Here is a 13697-nt window from a genome sequence, read left to right on the forward strand (position 1 = left end):
CACAGGCCCTGCGCCCAGCAGGATTGCACTGTAACCTATTTATGTCTGTAAGATGATAAACAAAGAATGGATATGTGTGAGCTGTGTGTGGGCGGGTTTGACCAGGATGGAGCAGCCTGTACAAAGAACGCAGTAAACAAGACAACAAAGGTCTCTACACGGGGGTTAATTGCATTGCAGGGAAAATTATTGCTGAATGAGGCTAATGATGTGTGACATTATCCACTGTGAGCTGATTGGGGATATAATTACTCAAATCATCCAAAAACAGCATGAAAACAAGATATTCTCAGCATTCTCAGTATGACACTTCTTTTTTTTAAAAAGGACACAAGAAACATACAAAAATCTTTACTGTATAAGAGAAAAACAGATACCATTTCAGCAGTTATGATTTAAAGAAAATAAAATGCCCCACTCTATCATCCCAGGTTTTTCTGTGGAGTTTGGGTTTGTAAACTAAAAATGAAATGGAGAGCAGAACAATATACTGTCATAGTCTGAACCCAAACGCAGTATTCGGCAGACTGGTGTAATTTAAGAGGTCTTTATTGCTTTAAACTCAGCCTACAGACAGCACCTCCACAGAACAGAACCTGAACAGGTAATCCAGAAACTAAAACAGAAATAGGCAAACACACCACCATCAGAGGAGCTACTGACAACAACAGCATGACAAAGAACTGACATGAACACAGACAATAAATGCACGCCAGGTAATGATACAATGGGAAACAACTGGGAGGGAAGCAAAGGAAGCAAAACAAGACACACAGCACAAGGACCAATGAGACTATCAAAATAAAACAGGAAGTGTGAAAACAAGGAACTAGAAACACAGACTAGACAGGGAGGCAAGCACACTGAGGAAAACCCCACAACACACTGAGAACCTAAACACTCAAAAACTTAAACACAAAGGAAAAATCCACAAACTCAAAACACTGGGCAAAAGTCCCAGGACATACACACTCCACTCAAAAGCCATTTTAGTGCGAGTATAAGTTTCTAATTCAAATATAATTTCAAAAGTGTTCTTTGAAGATCAAAAGGTTTTCATCGCTGTTGAGCAAAATCTTTTTCAGCCAGTCAAGACTGGAGTGACAGTTTATGTGTGTGTGTGTGTGTGTGTGTGTGTGTGTGTGTGTGTGTGTGTGTGTGTGTGTGTGTGTGTGTGTGTGTGTCCTCCAAGCTTGAGGGACCGTATCTTAGCTGTTCCTAGGACTGCACTCTTCAGGACAGAGATCTTGGATGTCGTTCCTCGTGGCTCCAGCAGATTCCAGGAACAATATCTGAGATCTCTGTCTCCTTCCTTTTTTTGTTCACGTTAGCTGGGGCCCCCATCTCTTTCATTTGTCTTTTTTTTTTTTGAGTAGCCATATTTTCACTATTAAAAGCTTGTTGAGTGGCAGCTGCAATGTGGTATCTCATGATCAAATAATAAGAAGTGATATGAACACCAGTTCCAGCATTATGTTCTTGCTGTTACTATGATAGATGTTAAACATACCTGCGTATTGATTTCCTGTCTTCTCCATAGTCTCCTTCTGTCATTAGCTAACTGTAGATGTTACCAAGCTGATCAACAATAAAGACGTGTCTCTTTCAGTGTAGGTTCTGTCCACTATATTCAAACTTTTGGATTCACCTTTTAATCACAAATTTATTTTACTTGCAAAAAAATATTTTTTGAGTGCAGAGTCTATAATTGTGCTCTCAATTCCATCTTGATTGCAAGCCTATTCTGTTCAGTTATGATATAAAGATACACATTACACACAATCAGGGCTTTCTTTCTAATCAGGGTAGTATAAAGCAGCTCTGGAGACAGTTTTCTTCACTGCAAACTTGGTGTATATAGCTCAAACTAGAATATTTTATGTTTCTGTTCAAAACACACAACCCATAATTAATGTCGGAGAATAGTTCATTTTTTCTTTTGAGTTGTTCATGGTTAAAACTCAAAAATATGGGTACATCCATCTAAGTTTTCTTAAATGTCTTTTCTGGGACTTCAATTAACTTGTCGACTTGCATGCCTTGCAAATGACTGGACAGCATACTGTAAACGGTCTCAGAGATGACAGTGAAACTGAACATTAAAAGCTAAAGTTTGAAAGTGCACAGCAGGTGGCTTCGTTAGGAAACAGAAAACTTCAACTACACAGTTTCTTCTCAGCGCTGACCATCAAAACAAACTGAGCGACCAAGAAAAATGGAGCAGAGGACAGATCAGGAACACTAGCAGACAAACAGAGTTGCTTTGATGATAAAAAAATCTTTAGAAATGGACAACAAACTGTTTATTTGACATATTTCACTGAAATAAGGGGCACATGATCGGAGCATGATTGCTGCAAAAGAGTAGTCTGCTCCACAACATAAATTAAAGCTCAAATGAATGTGTGAATGAATATATCTATGTAGCACCATAAATTTAAAAAAAAAACAGACCCAAACAAAAAGAAAAAAAAGCTTCAATAATTTCCTGAACTATTACTTACATGAACACTGATATATTATTCCCTTTTATGACCTGTTTTTGTGATAACTACAGTCTTGTGAAAAAGTAGGTTTCACAGGACTAAGACAGTCAGACCTTCATAATTTCTTCACACATTTCTTCTTATGGTCTGAGGCACTTTTAAATTGATTCATAGAGTATGAAAAAGTTAAGGTACAAAAATATTGATGAATCACTGATTTGTACATGAAATGGTTTTTGGATTGTGTGTAAATAAGACCCATTGATCCCATAAACACTAACAGGAGAAAGTCCGACTGAAGACACTTAAATAATAGTGTCCAAGAAAGAAGTCAGAAAAGGCACAGCTTTCCAAAGTGTTTCCACTAAAGGGATGACTGTTAAAAAGAAAAGCAACGCTCAGGCCCTAAGTAGTACAGTTAGAAAAAAACTCAATAAGCATGGCTTATTTGGAAGAGTTCCCAGGAGAAGCCTTTTCTCTCTAAAAAGAACATGGAAGCATGGCTTGGGTTTGCAAATTTGCATCTCAACCAAACACAGTGAACAGTGTCTTTTGGACACAGGACACCGAAGTGGAGATCTTTGCCCTTAATGTTCAGCGCCAAGTTTGGCAAAAAACATGTACACCATATCAGCTCAAACACCTCATATCAGCTTGTTTTGTTCTTCAGTTGACTATTCTGTTTTTTGTGTATATTATTGCATATATTTTATAATATTATGTTATTTTCAATCTTTTGCTGTTGCTACAGTAATGTCTATTCTGTTTCTTTTTCCTTGTTTCGCTTTTGCAACATCAACAACAATCATCCAATTTTGTTTTGTTCGTACTATGTTCTGACAATAAAGGCATGCATTCATTCATGAAGCTAAATATTTTTTACTGCACTTTTGCTCTATTGAGGAAACTTTAACTTCTAATGCAACACTCCACTAGAGTTACTAACTAGTTGCTAACTATGCCCGCTTACTGGTTTGTGCCATAAAGGATAAAAGATGTTCCCAGTCACTACTGTATGGCAGTAGACAGTGTTGCCAATAGAAGATATAATCCCAATTTTCCAACATGTTTTGGCATCTTTCTGGGGTGCTGTTGTTATGATATCATCTCTATTTACATTCTATTAATTTTAGAGCTTTTTTTTTAATGGAAAACAGTTGCCTGGAAACAAAGCCAATGAGAGAAAAGAGAGTGAACCAAAAGGGTAAATCTGTCTGGGGGCAGTACAACAATTTAAAAATTGGGAGATGCAGAGTTTAATGATAATTCTTTGTAGTCTGTGTACCATTATATTACACAAAGTCATGTTTAAAAAAAAAACTACAATTTGCCCCATGTGGCTATATGTTCCCTGCAACCCTAACTTGGACACGTGGTTGAGAAAATGGATGGATGGTTACATGCCCTCAGCAACCAACAAGTTGCAGTTTACATCTATGTCCATCTAGAATCACATAATATATGTGCTGTAGACTTTAAAGGAATATTTTGTATCCAAAACCAGACAGTGCTTCAGATGTGTTTGTTGCTGCAAAGAGGCTATAAATTCTAAAATCCCAGCACCATAACGTTTAAAACAATCACCTGAGTTCCAAGTAAGTTTCTTGGGTTCACAATACGGCATCAGCCAAAATGGTCAAAGTCTCCCCTTTCTGTTCTTTGGTTATGACAGTAAATAATCCCCCAGAGGAGGTTTTTAGCAGAAAATGACTATATCACAGTGATGTTCGACCCTGTTCCTATAAAATGTCATTATTTCATCATTTTAGTCTGTTAGAGATATGTGTGAAATTTGGTCATATGAATTCTTGAATTATGCCCAAAAACCCATTTTTTTTGAGGTCGCAGAGTGTCAAAGTAGACAAGCACACCAGATGTAATGAAATTTCCTCCAGGCATCTGAAACCACGGCAAGTACAAGAATGAGACGGCCTGCTGGACGGACAGCAAATCAAAAGTGGCCACTCTACGGCTGGAACCACTGCAGAGCAATCAAAAAGTAATGATGTTGTTTTTGCTTATCTGTGGTGCCTGTGCAAAATGAATATTAAATCACCAATATAGTATATTCATAGAGTACTTACAAGAAATGGTTTCACATATCATAAGACCATTTTAAAATGGTTAATAATAAAAAGCATTTTTTAAAATGTTTCTTACAAGCAGCTTTTTATTTTTTTACGTTCCTTCATCAGATCAAGAGGAGACGCAGTGTGTCTGATGACAGCAAACTTTTATGCTGGTAACTGATAAAACTGTAATAGGCTCTGCTCTTGAAAAGTGCATGGGAACGAGTCATAACGCAAAACAGAGTAGCTTCAACATGAGAGCATCTAAGTGCTTGAGTGGTTGACAAAAAAAAAAATGCATTAGAACACACACACACACACACACACACACACACACACACTTGGATGAATACCTATCAAAGTCTCTGCAGTGCCTTGAAGACAGCTGTTCACACAGGCTCCCTATTGAGCTTAAAAGAAATGTCAAATTTTGAACAGGTAAAAAAAAAAATATATAAAAAATCTAGATGTGACAAGCAAACAAGGACATCCAAAAAGAGATGAAGTTATAATTGAAACCACAATTTGTGTTAAGTGTTTAAAAAAAATAGGAGGCACACAAAATTAAAGCTTTGTTCAATTTTTCATTATACTCCTCAGTGCCGATTGTCAACAACAAATCCCACTTCCTTTGTATTCAGAGTGGCACGCTGTAGGATGTCATGGGGTTTGAAAACTTTCTGAAGGCATTTTACTTCTACTTTTAAAGACAGATAATCTCTATTTTAAAGTCATGAAAATTGATTTTCACTCTGAAGCTATAGAATGATCCACGTCTGGGGAGCCAGCTTCAACAAAGTTAGAGTAAATGTATTAAGATCAGCAAAGACCGGCCACGAGTGGCTGCCAGAAATTAATGTAAATGAAAGTCATGCTCTTACTGAGACCGCTCCCCATTTCATATTAGGAAACAGAGCTTGTGGAGAGAAAGCTTTGTGAGAATCTTAGAATAAGGACATGGGAATATGAGGGATGTCTGCACATTGAAGAATTCAAAATTACACGCTATGTAAAGATGAGTCTACAATCGCACCACCGAGAATGCTAAAAAGATTCAGCTTTATACAGAATGTAAATTCTTGTTGCTATTTTCATCCACATACGAGGAAAATTAAGGCATTTAAACAGAAAAATAAATATAATGTATGGCTGGGTATGTCGGGTAAGTGGAGTAAATTATGGTGGACAGAGGGAGATGAAGGGTGTGAGGAGAGGAGATAACATCAAGAAAAAGCAGTGTGGGGGGAAAGAAAACAGCCTTGTATTTTTTTCTGTGTTAAACTGGGCGTGAGACCAGGAGTTAGCAGCACTGCAAAAGTGTGGTTATGGTTTGTGGTTTTCACTCAGCGCTAACATCTCAGCGGAGCTCTCAATAAGGAGGAACAGACAAAATAGACCCTTCAGAATGTAAGAGGCCACGCTGGTGCCTCACAGCCGGAGAGGACGGGCAGGGAAAAAATAAAACAACTACCAAGTGGGACGTCGAGTGCGAGCTGTTAACTGAAAATTATTGTCATTGTGACAATGGCTGTCAAACACACTCTGCCTCGATCTCCTTGTCTTATCGTTGACAGCAAATCTAAACAAATTCCATCCATACAAGAATAGTCCCACACATCACCCACATAATGCAACTTTTGATGCTTCTGTTGTTGTACAGATAATGTAAATTACAGTGCCTTAAAGGTGCTGGTGGATATTGTTTCCTTTGGGTTTCACGCTATGCTAACCATAATAGCTGCTAACTATCTTTATAGTTTCCATATTGATATTTTATTCGTATTCTTATGGTCCTGCATGCATGTGCCTTTGCATGGCACTATATCTACATAAGAGGAAGATTTCAATCATCTCCAAGACATATAGTCCTCCAAAAAGCCAACAATCCTATAGCACAACAATAACACAAAAGATATTACAGATAAAAGCACACAAAAAGGACAAAAGTAGCAGCAGCAGTTTTAACTAGTAGAAGTTTGAGTGCTTTTAACATTCACTTTTACTCTGGGATGACTCCTGGTTTGTAGGTCTATATTATGGCTTCTGTCTTCTCCACAGAAAGCTAAAGGACCAACAACACCACAAACGTGAACATGAGTAGCCCACATTAGCTGTTGTTCCACACACTTTTAACACTGCCCCGTAGGTTTAGAACTGATGGGTTACAAATTCAACACCATGCCAGGACCGTAGGCATTAGGTACAATAGATGTTGTTTTCGATTTTGCACATCGCACTTAAATAAATATAAATGCAACATAAATCAAGCAAAGACTATGAGCTACAGTGCTGCGTCAAACACATACAGTATAATGTGGCTCACTGTCCTCACATCATATAAGAAGGCACACCCTAACAATCTGATGGTCTGTTTAAACTGCAACTCTTTACACTTTTTTCAAGTAATTCACAGGTTGGATAAAACCACACATTAAAGATAAGCGTGCATGTGCCAACTTGCAGACACACAGTCAAGCATACGGTCTCACATTAATTCCTACATACACACTTCCATACACAAAAAATCATGAGCAAAAAGATTTAGGAAAAGGTAACCTGTTAAAATTTGTTTTGAGCAGCAGTTTGAAACAAAACACTGATTCAGTCGACCAGGCTGAGGAAGGCTGTTCCAAAGTTACAACCTCAAAAGCACAGTGTCCCCTGGATTTAAAATAACAGCATGGAACAGTTAAAAGAACCTGATCAGATGGCCAGAGAGGCCGACAGCACGTAGGGCTTTATATTTTATTAATAACATTTTTAAATAAACTCTAAATTTCACTGGAAGCCAGAGAAGGGAACAAAGAACAGGTATGACAGCCAGTTTTCGTACGCAGCCTAGCTGCTGTTTTCTGGACTAACTGAAGATGGGCTACAGAGACTAAGAAGTACACATGAAAAGTGAGTTAAAATAATTGAGATGTGTCAAAATTAAAGTGTGTATTAAAAGTTCCGTGCAGTTGGGGGTCAGCAAAGGTTTGATTTGTGTGATGTTTCTTAGATGAAGGAAATGAGACTGGAAGAGCTTTGAGATCTGCAGGCTTCAGGGTATAATTGCTACCCAACTTTATATGTAAAACATTTGCAGGAAGTGATGAGCTGGAGCTCTGACTGTATTCTGGTGCTCTTATAAATCCATAAGTATCTTTTTAGGGTTTGTGACCTACTTTACCTATACTGATGATGCACAGTAACTAAGGAGGCTATAGTAGCACACACTTATGGTATGTATTGCGCTCTAACACACAAAGGGCTTCTTTGTCACAATATTACTTCCACCTTTGATATTTAAGTACATTTTTCTATTAATAGTAGATGCCTTTCAGTTGTCCACATGGCATTAATATTTAAAGGGAAAGTCAGAGGTGTCGGGGTGCTCAGTGGGCAAGCAGGCGAACATGTACACCACACTGCTGTGGTGCAGGCGGCAGGGGGGCTTGTCTGACCCGTGGCCCTTTGCTGAGTGTCTTCCCCTATCTCTCTCTCTACTGTACACTATCTCATAAAGGCCAAAACATATATCTTAAGAAAAGGTGCAGTCAGTTGTTTTTTTTGAGTTTATTTAATAGAAAAAACAATGTTGTACTCAATAGCAGAACAAATCAGAGCCAGGCCGGGGGCAGGGCAAATGACCGGGCCCTTTATACCCAACTAATAAAGCTCATCATAACATCATTTTACAACATACACATGCCCACAACAGTTGGCATGTGTATGTTATGAAGTGCCACTCATGTTAGCTTAGTCCGTAAAAATGCTCCACTTAGTTTATAATCTGTTTTAAGTGACTGATGATGACGGTGGTGGACGGTTGGTGACGAGTTTTACCCAAAATACACTTGGAGAAAATATCGGCGATCCACTTGAAAATTTGCGTCATAAAGTTAAATGTAAGAGTGAAAATAAAGCCAGTCATGCAGCACAACATTTTATTCAGCATTTTGCACCTACTACATCACTAAAGTCAGTCGGTCTTGTAAAGTTTTTAGCAACCATGACTCAGTCCTGACTGTGGCAACCTTTATAACCCCCATGTAAAACATAAATGATGGGTGATGTAAGGTAGGCTGTGCCTTTGGCCATATACTGTGCTCATCTGAATATACTCAGGAGAGGGCCCACCTTCTCCAGCTCTCCTCGGAAGTGATAGAGGCCTGGCTACCTGAAATCTTATTCTCTCTCCCATCCGGGTCCCCTCTAGGCCTGGGCCGGGGGCGTGCCGCCCTCCCAGCCCCCCCAGAAGCTCCGCTCCTGGTTGTACTCATAAATACATAAGAGTGGGTGCTGGTTTAAGGAAGCTACCATATTGCCCCACCACCTTGAATCCAGTGGCCGAGATGGACATTGCTGTTCCAGCTAATCGCATTTTATGTAATATGCAAAGGCTCCATATATACAGTATGGAGGACCAGGAGAGTTGCGCACATTGAAATAAAGCATTTTGCGATTTAATAATGAACTGTGCAATAAAATATGTGTTAGTAAATTCATTTACAAATTACCTTTTAAGTTCTTTTATTTATTTAGACATTAATAAAGGGATTCATTGTTTGATGATTTCATGAAAAATTTTTTAAAAAAGAGGCTTTAAAAATAAATAATCCTAAATGAACTATTAATCCATTACTAAATACTTCAAATGGAAAAAGGATTTACAATCTCCCAACATCTAGCGATGTGATTTAAGTAAAGGACCTTTTGTTCCACCATCAACTTTGCACCTGCTTTGCATCCATGCATGCATTTTTTTAATATATATATTTTCAGTAAAATAATTTTTAAAGAGTGTGTCTGGTCATGGTTCAAAACAAAAAATCTGCATTTAGGACTCATCACCTCAGTCGTCTTCCTGGCTGCAGTTGTTATGATCAGTATTTAACTGAAATGCATTCTGAGTGGCCAAAATCTACTTTGGACATGTACATGACTTAAATACTTATAAAAGTAGAGAATTGATGTATATGCTGCAGCAAAAATGCTCAAATATGAAAATACATTTTATATTCTGAATTGTAACTTGGGAGTGTTTTTTTTCTTCTCGTTTTAACTGTGTTTTTGCTCCGCTTCTACTTTGATTTGCCCAAGATATTCTATATTTCTGCTATATTCCTGATATCAAGCAATCGCTCATTTCTTGGCAGGAGTAAAGATTAGAATTAGAAACTCAAGAAACACCTTGCATGTTACCTGTATTCATCATAATATTGAGAATTCAGATCTGTGCTTCTCAGCTCTTTTTTCTTCTTGCAGAACTGAAGGAAAATGTGGTACAAGAACACGCAGCAGAAAACTGCAGGAATGAAATATACTATGGGAGCAAAGGGTGAGAGGACCAGCTGAAATCTGGCAAAAGATGTACTGAAGGAACATAAAAGTGAGAGGAAAATTGGGCGAGTGAATTTAGAGCACACATGCACACTCACAGAGCTGCAGGCAGCAGTACAATGCAGCCTTGTTATATTCACCTTCACTACAGCCAGTGTTCAGGGCAATTATCCAGGGAGCAGCCACACCTACACCTACAAGTCGATCACACAGCTATAGTTGGACAAACAACACCAACTGTGACTATTAAAGAAAATTCTCAGCACCTCCTCTCCCAAACATATTTTCACTGCTTCACTTGGAGCTGGATGCCATGTGCGCTGTGAAGCAGTGGGGGAAATGCAGACAGAGAGAAGTGTCAGTATGAAAACTCTAAATAGAGAGAGCAGCTTTGGTCTTGGACACTTTTTGCAGGATAAATGTAAACAGTGGGGTGGCAGCTGCCAACTGTCCAGATCCGTCAGTTCATCAGTTCAGCTATGCTGGAGCTGATGAAATGTGTAAGGACACACTGGGGGAAAATAAGCTGCCTCCTTCTTTTAACTGTGTGCACATACTAGAATATGTTAAGGTAGTCTGAGTGTCACAGTGAGATGGAAAAAGCACGAGCTTCCATGGGCTGCAGTCATTAGATTGCATACAGAATGTAAGCATGAGTTTGTTTTTCTAAAGGGGAAAATGTGCCAAAAATGTGCCAGTAGTTTTACAGACCACTCTGTAATGGCCGATGCAATTCATTGACACTTTACTTGTTTAATATGTGTATATTTATTCTAAAGTTGTCTGCTCAATCTATTTTTTTTTTTTTGCTCTTACCACATTTACAATCCTGGAGCTTACATTTTGTCCCATCACTAATTAATCTGTTGATTGATTCAGATTCAATCGACAGTCCTTATCTCACTGTGGCAATCAGCCTAATGAGATTCGCATTATATGCATTATGTTCAACAACGCTGAAAAACGTGCACTCACTGGCCACTTTGTTAGGTACACCTGTCCAACTGCTCGTTAATGCAAATATCTAATCAGCCAATCACATGGCAGCAACTGAGTGCATTTAGGCATGTAGACACAGTCAAGACGAGCTACGGAAGTTAAATCCAAGTATCAGAATGGGGAAGAAAGGTGATGTAAGTGGTTTTGAATGTGGCATGATTACTAGTCAGATGGGCTGGTCGGAGTGTTTCAGAAACTGCTTTGGATTTTCCCACACAACCATCTCTGCGGTTTATAGAGAATGGCTAGAAAAAACAGAAAACATCCAGTGAAAATGCCTTGTTGATGCCAGAGGTCAGAGGAGAACGGCCAGACTGCTTTGAGCTGACACATGCAGCACATTAAACCTTGAAGCAGATGGCCGACAGCAGCAGAAGACCACACTGGGTGCCACTCCTGTCAGCCAAGAACAGGAAACAGGCTCGGTGAGTTGGACAACAGAAGATTGGAAAAACATTGCCTGTTCTTATAAGTCTCAATATCTGCAGCATTCAGATGGCAGGGTCAGAATTTGAGCTAAACAACATGACGGCATGGATCCATCCTGCCTTGTAGCAGCTGCTCAGGCTGCTGCTGGTGGTGTAATGGTGTAATGGTAGGAGGGATATTTCCTTGGCACACTTTGGGCCCCTTAATACCAACTGAGCATTGTTTAAATGGCCTCCACAGTCAACAGATCTCAACAAAGTAGAGCACCTTTTGGATGTGGTTGAATGGCAGAGTGTCAACCTGGTACTTGCAAGGTATATCTAATGAAGTGGCCAGTGAGTGCAGAGTTCACATTAGCTTCTCCAGGATGTGGTCATGATTTAGGTCAGTTTGTGCCGCTCATTAATATTTTGTGTTTCTAACATTTCATCCACGGCATTTATATCAGTTAGGAGAAATCAATGAAAAAGCGGTCAATGTCGTGTTATACAGATGGGCAGCGCAGCAAACTGTATGTAGCCTCCAAGTGAGCACACAGTATGCATGAACACCTCTCTCAAAATAGTCTGAATATTATAACCTTCAAGAAGGTTGCAAGGCTTTTACAGATGTGTACCTACTGTAATAACTGGCAACTGCAGGGGTGTATATTACAGTGTTTAAGCTGATTTAAAAAAAAAAAGACGTGGGCAGTAGTTAAAAGGTCTGTGTAACACAAAACTAGCAACTCCAAAAGGAAGAAAATGAGCTTTATATTCATGTTTGTTTAGCCCAGCCGCTCTATAAAGGGTGGGAGTTTTTCTAGCAGAGAAAAATATGCATGTTGTTTCCTATTTAAAAGCCTCGTAGCTGTATTGGATTGTGGTCAACTGTGCTTTCTCCCTGCGCACCTAATATTGCTTTTCATACTTAATAATATTTATTTGCATCTGTGACTTGTGGAGGTTTTCCTTTGGTTTTTTTAACTGATGCGTGACTACACAAAACAACAAGATGGACCCAGAAATCCAAGGTTATCTCCTGTTTTAGAATAGATTTCCAGACGTATAGATTAATACAGGATTTCTAGCTTCGGCTGATATTAATATTTAATGTGCCACATGTAAAATGGGGCAGCTTTGAGACTTCTGCTAACCTAACATAAGGGAGCATTGTATGGCAGGGAATTCCTCTGCACTTTGCCAGCCAGCCAGCCACAGCTTTGAGAAGTTAGTGAGGCCTTAAGTTCCTGTAACCCCTCCTGAGAGAAAAAAAAAAAAAGAACGAAAAGAAAAACTGATGGGAGGGAGTAGCTTCAGGAATGGCTGGTATTCTGAAATGTTGTTCTTCTCCACAAGTTTATTTCTGTCCGTTTCATGGAGGCTCAGGGAAACTTTCCTCAGCCAATCAGAAAGCTTCATCCTCACACATCACCAGATTTCCACAATCATAACAGAGCGAGGGGGCTAGAATGGACAGCAACTCACAAGCAATAAAACACACCGACCAGCCTTATAACGAGGGTTTTTTTTTTTTTTCCTAGTGATGAGTGAGCTCAAGTATGATTAATGTAATCCCACCCTTAAGTAAACGGAGTGCAACGTTCATTAACCAATTCACACAAGATAAACGGCATCAGGATGCGGTTATCCCTTCTAATTAGACAATCTCAGCCCGAGAAAGCTTCCTATTTATCAACGTTAAATCTCTAAAACAAGGTCACTGACGTCTCTGTTGGGGCTAGAAAATAGACAGAAAATAAGCAGCTGAAAAGAGGAGAAGTTAGAAATCAAAGCCTGACAGTTGTAGCAAGAAATCTGAAAATGACTTACCACTCACTTCTCTCACACGCTGCACTCTCTCCCGTCTGCCTCTCTTCTTCACTCAGTCTATGACAAAACTTCTCAAGTTGGTCCCTTAACCACACTCCGTCTCTCCCTCTCCCTCCATGGACGCACATGTGACGGTCACCGAACTGCCGAGCAGCAAAATGGCGACATCTAGTGGGCAGTACAGCTACAGCACTGAAAATCAATAATCCTTTTTTATGAAGCGGTGCGCCCCCTGACAATTTCACAGGTAATTTATGGGCCAATTTGAACTGACTCAGTAGGTCATTTAAAAAGAAGCATCCGATGAATACGAATAGCTACATTAAGTAAAGAATTTTTTTTTTTTTTGTCCATCCACGAACTCTTTTTATCCCTAAAGCAACAAAGGATGATATTTTTATCATATAGTTCTGAAAACTGATTTTCACAGCTCACAATGTTTTGAAAAAATGTCTGTAAACTTAAACATTATGTAAATGAAAATAAATTTAATGGGACTATGATGGGGTCTGTAGCTTGCAATATGTTTTCAGTATAATGCTATTTACCCGTTTTCCCGAGCTTGGCAGTCATTTCCT

General features: G+C 39.1%; 1 protein-coding gene across 1 annotated transcript in view; it reads right to left on the minus strand.

Moving 5' to 3' along the window:
- Positions 1-13181, minus strand: part of tspan4a (tetraspanin 4a) — a 158482-nt gene extending 145301 nt beyond the window's left edge. The window contains exon 1 of the mRNA XM_030718934.1: positions 13120-13181. The gene's annotated coding sequence lies outside the window, so the exon portion shown is untranslated. The remainder of the gene's footprint in view (positions 1-13119) is intronic.
- Positions 13182-13697: the final 516 nt, after the last annotated feature.

Source organism: Archocentrus centrarchus, chromosome 3 (genome assembly GCF_007364275.1).
Source record: "Archocentrus centrarchus isolate MPI-CPG fArcCen1 chromosome 3, fArcCen1, whole genome shotgun sequence".
In the NCBI taxonomy this organism is placed as follows: Eukaryota; Metazoa; Chordata; class Actinopteri; order Cichliformes; family Cichlidae; genus Archocentrus; species Archocentrus centrarchus.